Raw genomic sequence first — 18,797 nt, 5'->3', positions numbered from 1 at the left:
AACATGAAAAAACACGGAAAATCATCTTTAAAGCTGCCGACAGAGGGATTCGAAGCCAGTACATCCCGAATATTGGATACTGTTCGAACTTTAGCGACTGCTACTATCAAGCTCGGTGATGATTTAAGAGTGGATTTCTGCCGCTGGTTAATTGATCAAGCACTCAATCCAGAATTTCTGTCAAGTGTATTAGTGACACATGAGGCAATTTTTATAGAAGGAGTGTTTAATATTTAGTATACCAAGGCAACCTCTAGCACCGGCTCTCAATTAATATCTGGATGGATGCAGTGGGAAGTCTGTCTCTTTGACCAATCGTCTTTTTATTAGCGTTATTTTGCTTTACGTCCCACATACTATTTATACCGTTTTCTGAGACGCTGAGGTGACGAAATTTCATATCGCAGGAGTTCATTTACGTGCCAGTATTTCTACGACACGAGACTGACGTATGTGTGCCCCATCAAATATCATCAGACTGAGCCAAGATTAAACCTGCCAAGTTGGAGGTCGGAAGATAAGGACCTCAACGGTCTCAGACACTCAGACCGGTACCAATCACTTTACTTGCATAAATTTGATCGGTGTAGCTTTCCTTATGGTGACGATGGGACGGGAAAGGGCTAGTATCGGAAAGGAAGCGATCGTGGCATTCATGACGTTACAGCCCCAGCATTTGCCTGGTGTGAACATGGAAAACCACGGTAAACCACCTTTAGGGCTGCCGACAGAGGGGTTGGAACCCACTATATCCCACTCATGAGCTGTGGAATATCCCCATTCAATAGGACAAGGCAGTTTCCAGCACCGGTTCTAATTAATATCAGGATGGGTGTAGTTGGAGGTCGGTTACATCTTTTTATTAATGTTATCTTGCTCCTGTACAGTAGATACAGTACGTTACTGGAGCTTTCAGAGGACGTGTCGCTTAGACTACGCCGAACCACGTAGATTTTACACGATGGCGCAGACATTTCCTCAACGGTAGACAGGACGATGTGGAACTATCAATTGGCCAGCCCTTATTCCAGTAGATTGTTATGCCTGGGGGGACATGAGAAACAAAGTATACCGAACTGAGGTAACCACTTCGGATGACCTCCGTGAACGTATGTTTAAGCACCAGAGGATATTCTGAACCACAGTGGTGTCTTGGCTCGAATGACAAGTTGCTTTACGTCGCACCGGCACAGATAGGTATTATAGCGATGACGGGGCAGGTAAGGGTTAGGAGTGGGAAGGAAGCAACCATGGCCTTAATTAAGGTACAGCCCCAGCATTTGCCTCGTGTGAAAATGGGAAACCTCGGAAAACCATCTTCAGGGCTACCGACAGTGGGGTACGAACCCACTATCTCCCGAATACTGGATACTGGTAGCACTTAAGCGACTGCAGCTATCGAGCTCGGTGTACCAGTAAATATACCGACACGAGGCTGACGTATTTGAGCACCTTCAAATACCACTGCACGGGGCCAGGTTCGAACATGCGAAGATGGAGTCAAAAGGCTGGCACCTCAACCGTTTTAGCCACTCAACCAGGCAGGAAGCACGAAATGTAGGTACGTTTAATTTACTTAGTTGTATAATATGTCCATTTTTCGTTTGAAATAAAACGTTCGATGTGCTTCGATAATTCAATTCTGATTCTACTCATATGGATATCCTATGCCATGCATTTGTTCGTTGGCGCAAGGAACTGTCTTCCTTCTTCTACCTTTACGCAATGCACAACGGGGATCGTACCGCATTTCACGTCCCGGCGTGCGTATCCCAACCAATACTTATATCACACGCTCGTACAGGTCGCGCACCGACACAGGTTTTCAGGTCATTTCCATACGCACTAGACCACAGGGCTGACGACCACAGATATCCCTATCCCCTAAAGGACGTAACAGCAAATGAACCAGTATTAACGCTGAGAATTCAATACATCTCCAGGGTCCGAAACCGATAACTAGTGTTGTCTGAAACCCCTAAGACGGAAACTAAATACTAACAACAACAAACCAGTCTGGCGGTAATGTAACGTAACATGTTGTAGACTGGTAGCCTTCAGCTGTTACCGTAGGTCAGTTGCTCGTAAACATAAAACCAGTTTGGCAAGTACATTACGTAACATCTCGTGGCATTGAATAGGGAGCGCTCAGCTGTCACAGTAGTACATTTGCACTTAAACATAAACAGAACAGAAACCAGTTTGGCAGGGATGGCGCGTGACTTGCCTGTTATCAAAGGAAAGCTATTCATTCACAAGAACAAGGCATACTACCTATTCTAAAAACATCGTACCCCTTTGCTCTCGAAAATAACTTCCGAGGATTACTAAAAGTTTGATATATAGTGGTTCGTCACATCGTTCTCTATTGCTACAATAAATATCTGCACGTATACACCTAACACCCTGTATATGTAAAGTTAAACCCGCTCCTGAACCTTCTCACCCCGAGTCTGTTGTACCCGTCATTTCCCAGGATCTACCAACCCCCGCCTCTTCCTCTTCCCTCCCCTAGTGTGGAGAACATTGTCTGCTTTATGACGACGGTCCTCCAAAACACCCTTCCTTTCCTGCGTCCCCACATCCTTACCCAGATCCAATTAGCGGCACGGTTAGTTCTGAATACGCATGTCGATGTTGGTTATACGGGGAATAAAACCCCGGATATTTTTGTGCTTAATGAGACCTTCCTGACACAGCGCCAACGACCTTTCTACTTACACTTTGTATCGCGCTGACCGGCCACGTAAGGCTCGTGGAAGCGTAGCTATTGGTGTCAAGTGGGATCTCACTACTAAACGGCACTTTCTTCCTCCCTCTATTACTCTCCATGAACATCTGATTATTGAAATTTTTTCGTCTACTACTTATTTAACTGCCGGTAACCCTCCTCCTTCTGATTTTATTCGGTATATTGATAATCATTTCCGCGATTATATTATAGTCTGTGATATTAATATCACCTCATATATCCTTACGGCTCTTACTAACTAATACTCTTTGCGCGAATATCCGGGGTAATAACATTCCTTTCCCCTTCCCTACCCTACCACGATCTAACACCACACCAGACGTTCTTATCCTATCTCCTTCTTTTCCTCTATCTCCAATTATTGCTAAATGTTTAGAAATCGGTAGTGATCATACACCTGCTCTCATTACCATTCCCGGTGTCCTCCCCTCCCTCATTCTCCCCCGCCCCGCCCCCTCCTACTAGACGCTACAATCAGACTAACTGGACAGCATATCGACAGACTATTACAGGCCTTCTTCAGAACTCCCCCTCCCCTACTTCTTCCCAGAATCTTCTCTCTCTCATAACGCTCCTAGAACATGCACTCACTACAGCTGATAACTTGCACATTCCCCGCCGTTCCTATCATCCTAACAAGCCCCCATTCCTCAAAAAGGACTACAGTTACTGCATTTAGCACATGACCTGTATCATCACTATCTTCGAACTCGTCACCCTACCACTTTGACTCAACATCGCCGAACCTTACGACATGCCCGTTCCTATATCAAAGCTATTAAGCGAAAGCAATGGACTACAGCTTGTACTGGACTCTCCGACGAACAGAACTCTCGACGTTTTTGGCAGACATTCAAACGTTTGACGCAGCACACAAAATCCCACCCCACCTACCCCATTCAACATCTTCAGCACCCCCTACTACTGATAAGGAAAAAGCTGATTTGTTTGCTGACTATTTTTCCGAAGTCTTCTCCCCTACACTCTACCATCCTGATGAGCCCATAATTAACCATTATAGTCATCCAGATCGTCCTGAACTTCAACCCTCCTTTCATCAGTATCCTAATATTGATTATATTCATCCACTCTATTCCCCTATTACGCCTCATTAAATCCGTACTTTCCTTAAATATTGGAAAAATACTGCCCCCGTATCTGATTCCATAACCTACCGTCACATCCGTGAAGCTCCACCCATTCTCTTCGATCGCCTCAGTTCAGTCTATACTACTATGCTCTATACTGGTATTTATCCCTCTCATTGGGGTCGAGCTAACGTACTTCTCTTCCTCAAGCCTGGCAAACCTCCTTCCGATACTTCTTCCTATAGGCCTATTAGTCTTTTACCCGTCTTATCTAAGATTTTAGAAGCTTTCTTATCACGTCGCATTTTTCGTTATCTTCCCTCAACCTCCTCCCTATCTCCCAAGCCTGATTCCGATCAAATTTCTCAACCCAGGATCATTTATTTCATATTACGTCATCCCTAAATTCATTTCTACGCCCCCCGGAAAATGCTGCACTGGTGTGTCTTGATGTCCATAGAGCTTTTGGTACTGTGTGGCTTACCGTTTAAATTGCGCCATTTACCGCGTCCTCTTAGTTTTATTTATCACTATCTTCGCTCCCGTACAGCTCGTATCTTAATTCATGGAACCTCCTCTTATATTTTCCCTATGACTTCCGGAGTTCAACAAGGTTCTCCCCTTTCACCTTTGCTGTATATACTTTTCACTCATGATATTCCCCATCCTGATTCTCCCCTCCGCCTGTATCAATATGCAGATGATCTAGCTATTCTTGCCCTTTCCACCACGACTAACACATTAACTACTCAACTCCAAGCCTACCTCACTACCCTCGAAACCTGGCTTCAATCCTGGCATTTGTCCGTTAATCCTGTTAATTTATTGTTTTCCGTAAAAAATCCCGTCTTTGCCGCCCCCGTCATCGAGTTCTACTAACTATGTACAATACACCCCTTGCGGAGACTAATCTATTAAAATATTTAGGCATTACCTTTCAAAATAACCTCCAATGGAACCATCACCATGATAATATCTATAAAAAGGCATTTTCTCTCTGCCGTGCCCTTCGTTCGCTCACTGAACATACCTGGGGTCTTCGACCCTCCCATATTATCCATATATAGACATCCTTTATCCGTCCTGTCGTCACTTATGCCTCCCTGACTTGGTTGACTGCTCATGTTCGACAGTATATTCAGCTCTTGAAACTTGACAGACATGCTCTACGAATCGCACATCGCCTCCCCCTTGACACTCCCTCTGCTAACTTTCAAACACTTTATTCTTTTCCCACTATCCTTGGTCACCTTCACTCTCTACGCCTCAACTATCTCACCAAAGGTACCTGTAATTACAATCCTATCATCACCGAAGCCCTGCCCTTATCCCCTTTAGCTGAAGCCATTCTTAACGACCGTCGCACACTCCAGATTTCTCATCTCTTTCCTCCCCCCCATCACTTAGCTTCCCCCCTCACTCTCTCTCTACCTATGTCCTGTTACAAGCTAAAACTGTACTTTTCCCCCCCATTTCTATGATGCTCCTGCGCACAGTGGTGCAGCCTATATTTCTGCAGCACGACTAGTGTCCGTTTAATGTTTTATTATTTTATTATTTATTATTCTATTTGTTATTATCATTATCATTATTGTTACGGAGTTACCCGTGGAAGGCAGAGGTAAAAGAAGGTGCGGGCTGGAATGGGTCTAACTACGAGGCCGAAAGATGAATTAAAATTTCAATAAAGGTTATATTTTCGAACATAGCAAGATTTAACAATTATTTTTTAATAGAAAAACTTAACAAGTACAACAAGACAACAACAAGGTATAATTTTACAAAGAAAGCACCGGTTTCGGAGTCTTAACAAGTTCTGGGCTTCGAGCCCCAATTCCGCAATCCTTGAGCTACCAAGGAACACACTAGATCAAAGGGCAGAAAAACCCCTTCATTCAAGGAGCGATGGCTCCTAAAACCATATCGGGCCTCCTACGGGCACTTTTACCACATCAGAAAGAGCTGACCCGCTCACAATTTGTCAAGCCTATTGAAGGCAATACCATACTTTACAATTAATTGTCATCAAGGTACAACTCATAATGAAACAGGGGTATCTTGTACCCTACCTACTGGGCCTTATCAGACAAGAAAAGATTAATTAAATGGTCCCAAAATGCAAAATGAATGGAGGCGAGAATTTGCACTCCTATATGAAAGCTTGTTAAAACCTAAGAGGCACTAGGCCGAATAAACAGGGGCTATTCCCACACTAGGGAGGTGACTCGTATAAGAAAATTTTTAACACATTAAGGAAGAGTAGAAAATCGGTTACGAAAACGTAGTCACCTCAAATCAAAATGAAGGGGAGCTCGAGAGGGTAAAGCACTCTCTATCCCCGAATTACAGTTAAAGATATATAAAGTTTTACAAAGACAGAAAGAAATTTACATGTTTCAAGAGATAGGTTGCATATTAAAGGTTTCGGACCTGCCCCGCGGGTTAAACTGCTGAACTAGCAAGAAATAAAGATGTTAAACGGCCATTACCTTGTTGAAGAGCTGCTGCCCGAAGGAAGAGGCGCTACCCGCCCCCTGCTACACGTCCATACACAAAGCTAGATGTAGAAGAAGTAGCGAAGAGCCGTGAAAATCAGCAGTTTTTAAACCCTCGGGGAAGATTCGAGACCTTTCATGAATAAACACGCCACACCCTCTTTCTTTATTGGTTGAAACCAAACGGTACACACAAAATCGAAGAAGAAACACATGATTAGTCAAAAATTAATTACAGAAATTCTTGATTGGTTAAAATCAAAACCGGCGGAAAGAAAAGATTAATACTGCCAACCCACAAATGAAAGAACGAAATTTAGTAAAGAGAAAAACTTACGAATACAAAATTCCTTCAAATAAAGTTCCTTCACTTCGCACCAGGGTGCATGATCATAGTTTTTTAGTAGGGACATCCATAAGAGAAAGTCCACACTTCTTGATCAATAGAAAACAAAACACGTTGAAATCCACACAGTATTGACAACTTGGTAATCACAAAAAATTTTACTGTAGTGACATCTTCTAATAAACTTATAAATTGGTCCAGTTTTTAAGGTTCAGATTTTCTCCAGTAGAGGAGGATTTATTGGCGCAATATTTAAAATTGCGGCGTAGGGGTATACCGCCCGGTACAGACCTCCCCCCCCCCCCGCAAATGTCCTTCCAAGGGGTGACACAGAAGAAAGTTGAAGACAATAATTTTACATAGCAAAATTCCAAGTATTTGTTTAAAAATAAATCATGACTTGACGAAAATTTCTGCTTCCTTGTAAATAGGTTTCTAGGAGAGTATGGATGAGACATTAAGAATTTTCAAAGTCTTGTACAGGAATTTTGAAGAACATTACAAAAGAAATTTATTTGAAGTATATAGGGAGGAGTTAGTTGAACTCCGGCTTGAGAGTGTCTTTGTTGTTGTATAATGCCAACTACATGCTGCTAACTTTGACGGCAAGTCCTGCCGCCGCTGCCGGTATCCAGTTGAGGTCGCCCGGACCCCTCAAGTACCCTGAGATACGCCTCTACCGCTACTATGAGAGGGGTAGTCGTGGTGAAGGACGCCGCAGATGCGAAATGTATTTATAGTCCCCGGATAAGCTGGCGGGTGGTGCGCCGCACATCAGCCTTTGCCGGGAGATAGACTCCGGCGCGCCGTACACAGGAAGACATCACGGGAGTGGAGTGGGCCCTTATCCCACCCCGGTGGCGGTAAGGCGACGAACGGCTGCGGGGCACTGAAACAGTAAAATCTTGGCGACAGAAAATTGTTGTTGGTAACTTGTGCTTTAGGGTACGATCTTGTTGGTGAGGCTGTGGGTCCAGCGGCGTGGAAATTTTCAAAGCCACTGGTATGGTTTAGCAGGAGACGGGTGCTTGGTAATGGCCGCAAGGAAAGTACAGCAGAGTAACCCTAGGGGAAGGTTTTACATACTTATACAAGGCAGATGAGAAAACAAGGGGCAGAAAGCCTAAGTTTAATAGAAAATATAACCTCCAGAGTTCCAGCAAGGTTTAGTGGCTAAGTTAACCAGGATATTAAACAGGTTTAATATGTGATATATGTACCCTAAAGATTCTCTCGGTGGCTGGATTGCTCACTAATAACGTTACTAGAGTTAGGAAATCCAAAACCGTGCACGGCCCATGAAATCTGGGGGCAAGCTTGCCCGCGGGAACAAAATTTTTGATCATTACTTGAACTCCTACTTTTAGATTGGTGGGCCTCCGTCCACAATCATATCTTTCCCTAACCTTCTCATGCGAAATTTTAAGATTGGCCTTAGCGTTCTTCTATAGATCTCTAATATTATCGGGATCTATTGTCTCAGGTAGAATATCACTAAGAGACCAAAGGTTAGAGAGCAGCGTGTTGGGTACAAACTTAAACATCAATGAAGATGGAGTGAATTTATGAGATTCATGAACCGCCGAATTCAAAGCGAAGGCTAACCAATGCGCGGATGTGTCCCACCTAGAATGATCATCATGATGATAGGCAATTAGAGCCGACCTCAGATTACGATTGACCCTTTCAGCCAGAGATGGTTGAGGATAGTACGCTGATGTTGTTACATGTGAGATGGATAGATCAAAACAGAATTTACGGAAGAGATTGGAGTAAACGGCTTTAGCATTATCAGAAACAATATATTTACACGGACCAAAAGAAGCAAAGATGGAATTTACACAAGAAATGGTGGACTGCGCGGTAGCCAGCTTAGTCGGAAATAGCCAGGAAAATCTTGTGAAACCATCTACACACACAAGGATGAATTTGTTGGCATTCCCCTTTGATTGGGGGAAGGGTCCTACGTAGTCGATATAGAGGCGTTCCATTGGGTGCGACGCTTGATGAGAAGACAATAGCCCTTGCTTAGTGGACATGGTAGGTTTACTAAGCCAACAAGATTTACAGGCTTTTACCAATTCACGAATTTCACCGTCCATACCTATCCAAATGAACATTTCTCGGATCTTTTCTCGAGTTTTGAAGATGCCTAAATGCCCCACAAATGGGGTATCATGGTAGTACTTGAACATCATACGTACAAGAACAGCTGGAACCACAACTTTCATCTTCTGATCATGCCTCGACGGGCAACATAAAACACCATTCCTCAATACATAAGGGACGACATGTTCCCCAGAAAAAAGGGTTTCCATAATAGGAGCCAGCACTGGATCTTCACTTTGATATTTTTCAATATCCCTAAACAGCATGGGGGCATTAGTTAGAATGGCATTAACCCCCGGAGGTATGGACTCTGGAAGTGAAGAATAGTCTTCCTGTTCAGAGTTCTCTACGTCGTTAGAAAACGTACGGCTTAGTCCGTCCACCACAACATTTTCAGACCCTCTTATATGCCTAACATCAAACTGGAAGGCAGAAATTATGATGGCCCAGCGGGCTATACGACCAGTACGACGCGGCCTAGCTAAGACCCAGCTTAAGGCTTGGTTATCTGTCTCCAAGTCGAACTTGACATGTTCCAGATAGAGGCGGAACTTTTCTAGCGCAAATAAGACTGCCAAACCTTCAAGTTCATAGATGGAATACTTGGATTCTTGAGCCGATAAAGTCCTAGATGCATAAGCGATGGGTCGCCTCCCTAGTTCAGTCTCTTGAAGAAGGACTGCAGCCACCGCCGACGACGACGCGTCGGTTTGGACGATGAATTTCTTCGAGAAATCAGGCATAGAAAGGACAGGGGCATTACAAAGAGCTAATTTGAGATCTTCGAAAGCGGCTTGTTGAGAATTCCCCCACTCAAATTTGACGCCTTTGCTACGAAGTAAGTTCAAGGGCGCTACTCTGTTAGCGAAGTTAGGAATAAACTTCCTGAAGAAATTCACCATGCCAATGAATCTGGCAATACCTTTGATATCCTTGGGAGGTTTAAAATCACGGGTAGCCTGTGTTCTAGAATGATCCACTGCGACACCATCGGGCGACACAATATGCCCTAGAAATGTCATAGAAGGCTTAGCGAAAGCAACCTTGGATAACTTCACGGTTAACCCTGCCTTACGAAGGCGATTAAGGATCTCTTTCAGATGATCAAGATGTTCTTCAAAGGTCTCAGAAAATACGACGACATCATCAAGATAATGGTATAAGTACTCAAATTTGATGTCGGAGAAGACCCTATCTAGCAATCGCGTAAGGACAGCTGCTCCCGTGGGGAGCTCGAAAGGCACGCGGTTGTACTCATACAAGCTCCAATCCGTGGCAAAAGCTGTAAGATGTTTAGATTCTTCAGCCAGAGGGATCTGGTTATACGCCTGATTGAGGTCTAAGATGGTGAGAACTTAGCTTTTCGAAACCATGAAAAACAAGAGTGAAGGTCGGGAAGGGGCACAGATTTAACACCACCTTCCGATTTAAAGCCCTATAGACAAACACAGGCCTGAAGCCACCTTGGGGTTTCGGGACTAAGAAAATAGCCGATGAATATGCCGACTTAGAGGGTCGAATTATACCGTCCTTTAACATTTAATCTATGATCTCTTTCAGAGCCTTCATTTTAGGTGAAGATAACCTATAAGGTGGAAATCGGACTGGAATCGAATCCGTAACCTCGATCTTGTATACGATAAGGTCAGTAACGCCAAGAGTATCGGAGAAAACATCTGTAAATGACTGACACAACTTACGAATACTATCAGCCTGCTCCTCAAGTAGATGTCTAAGGTCTAACAACATCTCATCCTGGGTAGGCGAAACAGATGAACATGACACAATACTATATTTAAGTAAGGGGATTTTGAAATTACTAGCAAATTTGAAAGTGCACGACTTGCTCTGAATGTCGAGCACTAGACCGGTGTGAGACATGAAATCCGCTCCCAATATAATAGGGCAAGACAAATGCTTAGCCAAAAACAGTTTAATTTTCCAAGTGAATTTCAAAATGCGAATTTTGGCATATAGGAAACCTAAAATTTCTAATGGAGACAGATTGGCCGAAATGCATTGTATCGAAGACGAACAATAGTCAGAAAATTTACAGGCAGACTTTAATTTGGATTACCACTCAGCCGAAATAATAGAACACACACTCCCGGAATCTAATAGAGCTGTAACAGGTTCATTATTCAATTCAATTTTGAGAAATGGTACAGGTGCGGGGTAATTCGCCGCAATCCTAAGACATTCTTTGAGACCTTCAAATGACAAATGAGAAGACTGACTTTTCCCTGAGATCTGGTCGGATTTAACAGGGGCTGAGCCTGAAGAAGGTGGGCATGCCGACTCAGCCGATGCCACTAGTCACTTTTGCTTATTGGCGTTGGTGGAAGTTGCGCCAGAAGTTGAGCAGGAGGGGGTGCTATTAGTAGTCGGGCTATGTTTGGCAATATGGGAAAACGAGCCGCATTTAAAACAGCCTTGGGATGACCCTGCCCCATTCCTTGTTCCATTGGGTTTGATCAACGGGCACTTGTTCCGGAGATGATCCGTCGACCCCACTGATCTCTATACATGGATCGCTGATGGCAGGTCTCCGCTGCAGGAGAAAGTACGCCAAGTTGAGCGCGCGGTTCGCCATGTTGGCGTACCCAACCTAGAGCTCTCCTTATGGGGAAGCAAAGATAATATAGTCAATTTTAAGTCGCAATAAATGGCGCATTGGAGTAATTAAAAATATAGAGACATGTTCACTCAAAGCATAAGGACATTGGGATCACTGACACGTCATTCCGAGGTCAGTAAATCTCCGGGATAGCAACAAACATGAGTGTATAATAACGGCCTACATATATTAACTTAGGTGCTGAATACATGCAATTAGCGATCGGTAACACAATACGAGTGAAAACCAGTTTCTGGAAACATTGCTGTAAATTGTATACATGTATGCCACGAAATTATGCATTCTTAAAATGATGTACCTATAAACGTAGCTCACTATACAGGCCTAGTTTCGACATATCGTAATCGGTGCTTGATAATGAATTTCTGTTTCCTGTTTCCATGAAATAAATTGCATATTATCAAATTAAAATATCATTGGAGCAAATGTACACATTTATAAAACCAGCAAATATTCAAAACTTGTCAATATATCACATTACCTGCAGCTTAATTTACTATTACAGACCTCTTTAATTAAATTCAGCTAGCAAAGCGAAATTGATAGCCATCATCAGAAATATGTAACACCAGTTAAGAGTCCCAAATACCACGAATAGTATAATGGGATAGCCCCAAACACCCACCACACTTTCCCTTCTCCCACCACTCCAGTGTCTGAAACCCATAATTATTACTGATGTAAATAAGGTCTAGAATTCCTCCAGACTTCATTTTCTAAGATTGTTATAAGGTCACGTCAATTATTTCATCGAAACCGTTAGTTTAATTATGAGAAATAAAAAAAATAAAAAAATCTTTACTTGCAGTTAATGTTCAGTAAAATTGAAAACAGTCGGCTGTACATCACTTCTAAGGTGTACAGTTTGTCCATTTCTCTCAAAACAGTCTTCCTCTAAGTGATCCTAGCAGAGAACAGCTGTTTTAGAAGGCTCCCAATTCTCCCGCCTGATAATCCATGATCTTAGAAGTTCGGGTCTCGAGAAAGGAAACCTGCAAAAATTAATTGCCATTTTGCTCCCGGAATATGCGAAGAAAGATACAATAAACCTAAAACTCAAAACACTACCCTAGGAAGATTCTTATGTACAGTATAAAACTCCCCGATGAAATGATTTCTCCTTCTGCTGATCGATTCTGTTTGTACATCCATAAGCTGAACACTGCGGTATGTTAATACCCCGTAGAATGTTTCTTCATTCATATTTCAGATAAACACATACATATTTAAATTGAATCTTGTAATCCACAAGTATACTACAAGGCAACGAACCTAAATTCGTAAAATACACTACTATTTACTTTGCAATAACACAGCACAGAACACCCGTGGAACTACAATCAAGAGGCCTCGCGTCACTGAACTAAGCATAAACAAAGCAAGCGCGCTCCTCGTGGTCTGTTGCACCATGCGCTCGCTGCCATCTTACTACGCCAGTCATCTTCTATTCGGCTTACTGCTACCCAAGCTACCAGCCATCCAGGTATAGAGATCAGTGGTCGACCCACAAGCATAGCATTTGCGCGCAGTAAAGGTTCGGCGAGGTGGAGGCCGAAAATTACTTGAAGATGGAGGGGGCTCCTTCGCAACACGTAATGTGTCCGCATATCTAACTCCTTCGGCTGATACAGCCATAGCCTCTAACTGCCACCCCCAGAGCCCCGAGTTCGATTCCCGGCTCTGCCAAGAAATTTGAAAATGTATACGAGGGCTGGAACGGGCTCCACTCAGGCTCGGGATGTCAACTGAGTAGAGGGGGTTTCGATTCCCACCTCAATCATCCTCGAAGTAGTTTTCCGTGGTTTCACACTTCTCCTCCAGGCAAATACCGGGATGGTACATAACTTAAGGCCACGGCCGCTTCATTTCCTCTTCTTTGTCTCTCTCTTCCGATGTTCCCAACCGTGAACAAGGCCCCCGTTCAGCATAACAGGTCATATCAATCAATCAATATCAATCAATACTGATCTGCATTTAGGGCAGTCGCCCAGGTGGCAGATTCCCTATCTGTTGCTTTCCTAGCCTTTTCCGAAATGATTTCAAAGAAATTGGAAATTTATTGAACATCTCCCTTGGTAAGTTATTCCAGTCCCTAACTCCCCTTCCTATAAATGAATATTTGCCCCAGTTTGTTCTCTTGAATTCCAACTTTATCTTCATATTGTGATCTTTCCTACTTTTATAGACGCCATTCAAACCTATTCGTCTACTAATGTCATTCCACGCCATCTCTCCACTGACAGCTCGGAACATACCACTTAGTCGAGCAGCTCTTCTTCTTTCTCTCAATTCTTCCCAACCCAAACATTGCAACATTTTTGTAACGCTACTCTTTTGTCGGAAATCACCCAGAACAAATCGAGCTGCTTTTCTTTGGATTTTTTCCAGTTCTTGAATCAGGTAATCCTGGTGAGGGTCCCATACACTGGAACCATACTCTAGTTGGGGTCTTACCAGAGACTTATATGCACTCTCCTTTACATCCTTACTACAACCCCTAAACACCCTCATAACCATGTGCAGAGATCGGTACCCTTTATTTACAATCCCATTTATGTGATTACCCCAGTGAAGATCTTTCCTTATATTAACACCTAGATACTTACAATGATCCCCAAAAGGAACTTTCACCCCATCAACGCAGTAATTAAAACTGAGAGGACTTTTCCTATTTGTAAAACTCACAACCTGACTTTTAGCCCCGTTTAACACCATACCATTGCCTGCTGTCCATCTCACAATATTTTCGAGGTCACGTTGCAGTTGCTCACAATCTTGTAACTTATTTATCACTCTATAGAGAATAACATCATCCGCAAAAAGCCTTACCTCCGATTCCACTCCTTTACTCATATCATTTATATATATAAGAAAACATAAAGGTCCGATAACACTGCCCTGAGGAACTCCCCTCTCAACTATTACAGGGTCAGACAAAGCTTCACCTACTCTAACTCTCTGAGATCTATTTTCTAGAAATATAGCAACCCATTCAGTCACTCTTTTGTCTAGTCCAATTGCACTCATTTTTGCCAGTAGTCTCCCATGATCCACCCTATCAAATGCTTTAGACATGTCAATCGCGATACAGTCCATTTGACCTCCAGAATCCAAGATATCTGCTATATCTTGCTGGAATCCTACAAGTTGAGCTTCAGTGGAATAACCTTTCCTAAAACCGAATTGCCTTCTATCAAACCAGTTATTAATTTCACAAACATGTCTAATATAATCAGAAAGAATGCCTTCCCAAAGCTTACATACAATGCATGTCAAACTTACTGGCCTGTAATTTTCAGCTTTATGTCTATCACCCTTTCCTTTATACACAGGGGCTACTATAGCAACTCTCCATTCATCTGGTATAGCTCCTTCGGCCAAACAATAATCAAATAAGTACTTCAGATATGGTACTATATCCCAACCCATTGTCTTTAGTATATCCCCAGAAATCTGATCAATTCCAGCCGCTTTTCTAGTTTTCAACTTTTGTATCTTATTGTAAATGTCATTGTTATCATACGTAAATTTTATTACTTCTTTGGCCTTAGTCTCTTCCTCTATCTTGACATTATCCTTGTAACCAACAATCTTTACATACTGCTGACTGAATACTTCTGCCTTTTGAAGATCCTCACATACACACTCCCCTTGTTCATTAATTATTCCTGGAATGTCCTTCTTGGAACCTGTTTCTGCCTTAAAATACCTATACATACCCTTCCATTTTTCACTAAAATTTGTATGACTGCCAATTATGCTTGCCATCATGTTATCCTTAGCTGCCTTCTTTGCTAGATTCAATTTTCTAGTAAGTTCCTTCAATTTCTCCTTACTTCCACAGCCATTTCTAACTCTATTTCTTTCCAGTCTGCACCTCCTTCTTAGTCTCTTTATTTCTCTATTATAATAAGGTGGGTCTTTACCATTCCTTACCACCCTTAAAGGTACAAACCTGTTTTCGCATTCCTCAACAATTTCTTTAAACCCATCCCAGAGTCTGTTTACATTTTCATTTACCGTTTTCCACCGATCATAGTTACTTTTTAGAAACTGCCTCATACCTGCTTTATCAGCCATATGGTACTGCCTAACAGTCCTACTTTTAAGACCTTGCTTTCTGTCACATTTATTTTTAACTACCACAAAAACAGCTTCATGATCACTAATACCATCTATTACTTCAGTTTCCCTATAGAGCTCATCTGGTTTTATCAGCACCACATCCAAAATATTTTTCCCTCTGGTTGGTTCCATCACTTTCTGAATCAGCTGTCCTTCCCATATTAACTTATTTGCCATTTGTTGGTCATGCTTCCTGTCGTTCGCATTTCCTTCCCAATTGACATCTGGCAAATTCAGATCTCCCGCTACAATCACATTTCTTTCCATGTCGTTTCCCACATAGCTGACTATCCTATCAAATAATTCCGAATCCGCATCAGTGCTACCCTTTCCCGATCTGTACACTCCAAATATATCAAGTTGCCTATTATCTTTAGAAATGAGCCTTACACCTAGAATTTCATGTGTCTCATCTTTAATTTTTTCGTAGCTTACAAATTCTTCTTTCACCAGAATGAAAACTCCCCCTCCCACCTTTCCTATCCTATCTCTACGATACACACTCCAGTGCCGTGAGAAAATTTCTGCATCCATTATATCATTTCTCAGCCATGATTCAACTCCTATTACAATATCTGGTAAATATATATCTATTAAATTACTTAATTCTATTCCTTTCTTTACAATACTTCTACAGTTCAACACTAACAATTTTATGTCATCCCTACTTGATTTCCAGTTTTCTGCTCCCTTATCACCGCTCCCTAGGCCATCCCGTTTCCCTGAATGTACCTCCCTATTACCCTTCCAAACAAATTTCCTAACTTATACGTACCACTGCGGTTTAAATGAAGGCCATCCGAGCGCAGATCCCTTTCTCCTACCCACCCATTAGGATCTAGAAATTTCACTCCCAGTTTCCCACATACCCACTCCATAGTCTCATTTAAATCCCCAATCACCCTCCAGTCAGTATCCCTCCTACACAGTATTCCACTAATAACAATCTCCGCTTTCTTAAACTTCACCCGTGCTGCATTTACCAGATCCCACACATCTCCAACTATGTTGGTACTTACATCAGCTTGCCTTACGTTGTTGGTACCAACGTGAAACACTACCACCTTCTCCTTCCCCTCCTCCCTCTCTTCTACTTTCCTCAACATCTGCTGTGTGCTGTGTGTCTGTCCGTCCGTCCGTCATTCCAATTATTTCTTTGTTTATTTGTCACGATATCACGCGAAAAGACTTAACAGAATTCTTCGAAAATCGGAATTTAAGTTCAGGGAGAGCCAGGTTATGTACCGGGCCGTTTATTGCTTGATTAGTGTACAGCAGTGTAGCAATATCAAGGGGGCCAAAACAGGAAATGCTAAATACTCGCTATATCGAAAAACGGCACATGATAAATGCACGAGGAATGACACCGGATACATCACGCTTATTATATATTTTCACCAAATTACAATTATCTCCCGAAAAATTAATTCTATTAAAAAGAGTACACGAGGATGATAGAAAATTGATTCGCAGTCATTTATATCCGATATATTTTCACATCACGAGCTATCATTTTTGTCACTATGTCTAACAACGGCGAGCATCGCAGACGTGGTATTATTCTTCAGTTGTAACGAAGTAACTTCGACGACCGTACTTGTTGGTGTGCTAACTCGTCATGGGTACATAGTATAGATACTTTTCAGGGGAGTGTGTTTCATGTCAGACCAAGTAATTTAGTACTGTGAGTATATCTTGAATAAAAAGTGTTCTCCAGATATATTTAGCCTTTCCTTCTAGACCAGGGCCTCTCAAACGCCCAAAATCTCACGCGTGCAAATCGAGGCGCAAGAGCTCCGTGCACTGTGCATCGCTCCCGCTCGGCACGGCTCGGACCAACGCTTCGTCCCTGGGCTACTCGGCTAAGCTCGGCTCAACTCGGCTCAATTCGGCTCGGATTTGGAGCGCTACGCAGCAAGTGAGGAAGAGGGAGACAGGGAAAGCGAGCGAGACAGGCGTGGGGAAAGAGAGAGACAGCGCTATTGCTCCAAATCGAGGAGTGCGGGGTCCGCACTCTGGTCAACCAAGTGAAGTCGTCTTTTGCACCGTGCACAGTGCATGCAACAAGCGCATGCACCCTGAGAGGCCCTGATCTAGACTATATTATTAGTACCATAAAAATGTTCATCAGTGTAGGTCAGAAATTTTTGGCGGTCGGTGCCCAGAAAATCTTTCTAGATACCTCCAGCCTTCGGTGCCACTTAGCATCAGCCTTTAAATGAAACAATTTAACAAGTTTTCCTCCTAGACAGTACGTAATTACCTACAGTGACCATGTGTGGTACTGGCAACTCTGTCACATAACAGCCAGCATGAACCAAAAATCAAAATAACACACACCGAAGATATCTAGAATACTAAACGCAGAGATATTGAAAGAAAAATCTAGCAAAATCAAAAATATAGGAATACTAATAGCGAATGACGATCTGACAGAAGCCGCAAATCGAATAGAAGATCTAATATTAAGCTCTACAAAACCAATCAACATGAATACTAGAGAGGAGAAAGAGTGGTTTGACTAATAATGTTACAATAATTACTACACATATGTCGTAATGGTCCATCTTTTCAATACTACGAGTATATTATGCAATGTTTACATCACATTTTAAATCTAGGAACTAGTTTCGGCCTTGGCTATCATCAGTCATAATACAAAACTGCAAAAACACATCTAATGACTAAAACAAATGTGCTTCTTGTTAAAATATCTAGAAAAACGCTGAAAAGTTTGTCCGTTGGATCAAAAATGGCACACGAAGATATGGTTAAATAGCTGGCACCTTCTTAGATTGCAGCTGGTAGAGATTCGCACTTCAATGCGGTGTCTAGGATATGTATAAACATACACAAGAATTTAATGCAGTGTCCATGAATTGCGAACCTCTGCCAGCTGCAGTTTAAAATGTGCTAGCTATTTAACCATATCTTCGTGTGCCATCTTTGGTCCAACGGAGGAACTTTCCAGCGTTTTTCAAGATGTTTTACCAGGAAGCACTGATGAAACATTTTAACACGATGCAACGCATCTGAGGATTTTAGAGCTTTATTTTAATTTCATCATATATTTTATTTGTTGTGCACATAATTCATCCCAGATGCTTTTAATACCTTTTAACGTCATTTGTGTATGTTTATACTTTTGTTTTAGTCATTGGATGTGTTTGTACAGTTTTGTATTATGACTGATGATAGCCAAGGCCGAAACTAGTTCCTAGATTGAAAATGTAATGTAAAAATG

At 42.3% G+C, this 18,797-nt stretch overlaps 1 protein-coding gene across 1 annotated transcript in view; it reads left to right on the top strand.

Moving 5' to 3' along the window:
• Positions 1 to 18,797, top strand: part of LOC136866616 (esterase FE4) — a 301,969-nt gene that overhangs the window by 228,202 nt on the left and 54,970 nt on the right. The window lies entirely within an intron of this gene.

The sequence above is a fragment of the Anabrus simplex genome, chromosome 1 (genome assembly GCF_040414725.1).
Source record: "Anabrus simplex isolate iqAnaSimp1 chromosome 1, ASM4041472v1, whole genome shotgun sequence".
Classification (NCBI taxonomy): Eukaryota; Metazoa; Arthropoda; class Insecta; order Orthoptera; family Tettigoniidae; genus Anabrus; species Anabrus simplex.
Note: the sequence above shows the minus strand (reverse complement) of the source record. Positions and strands in the feature narration are given on the sequence as shown.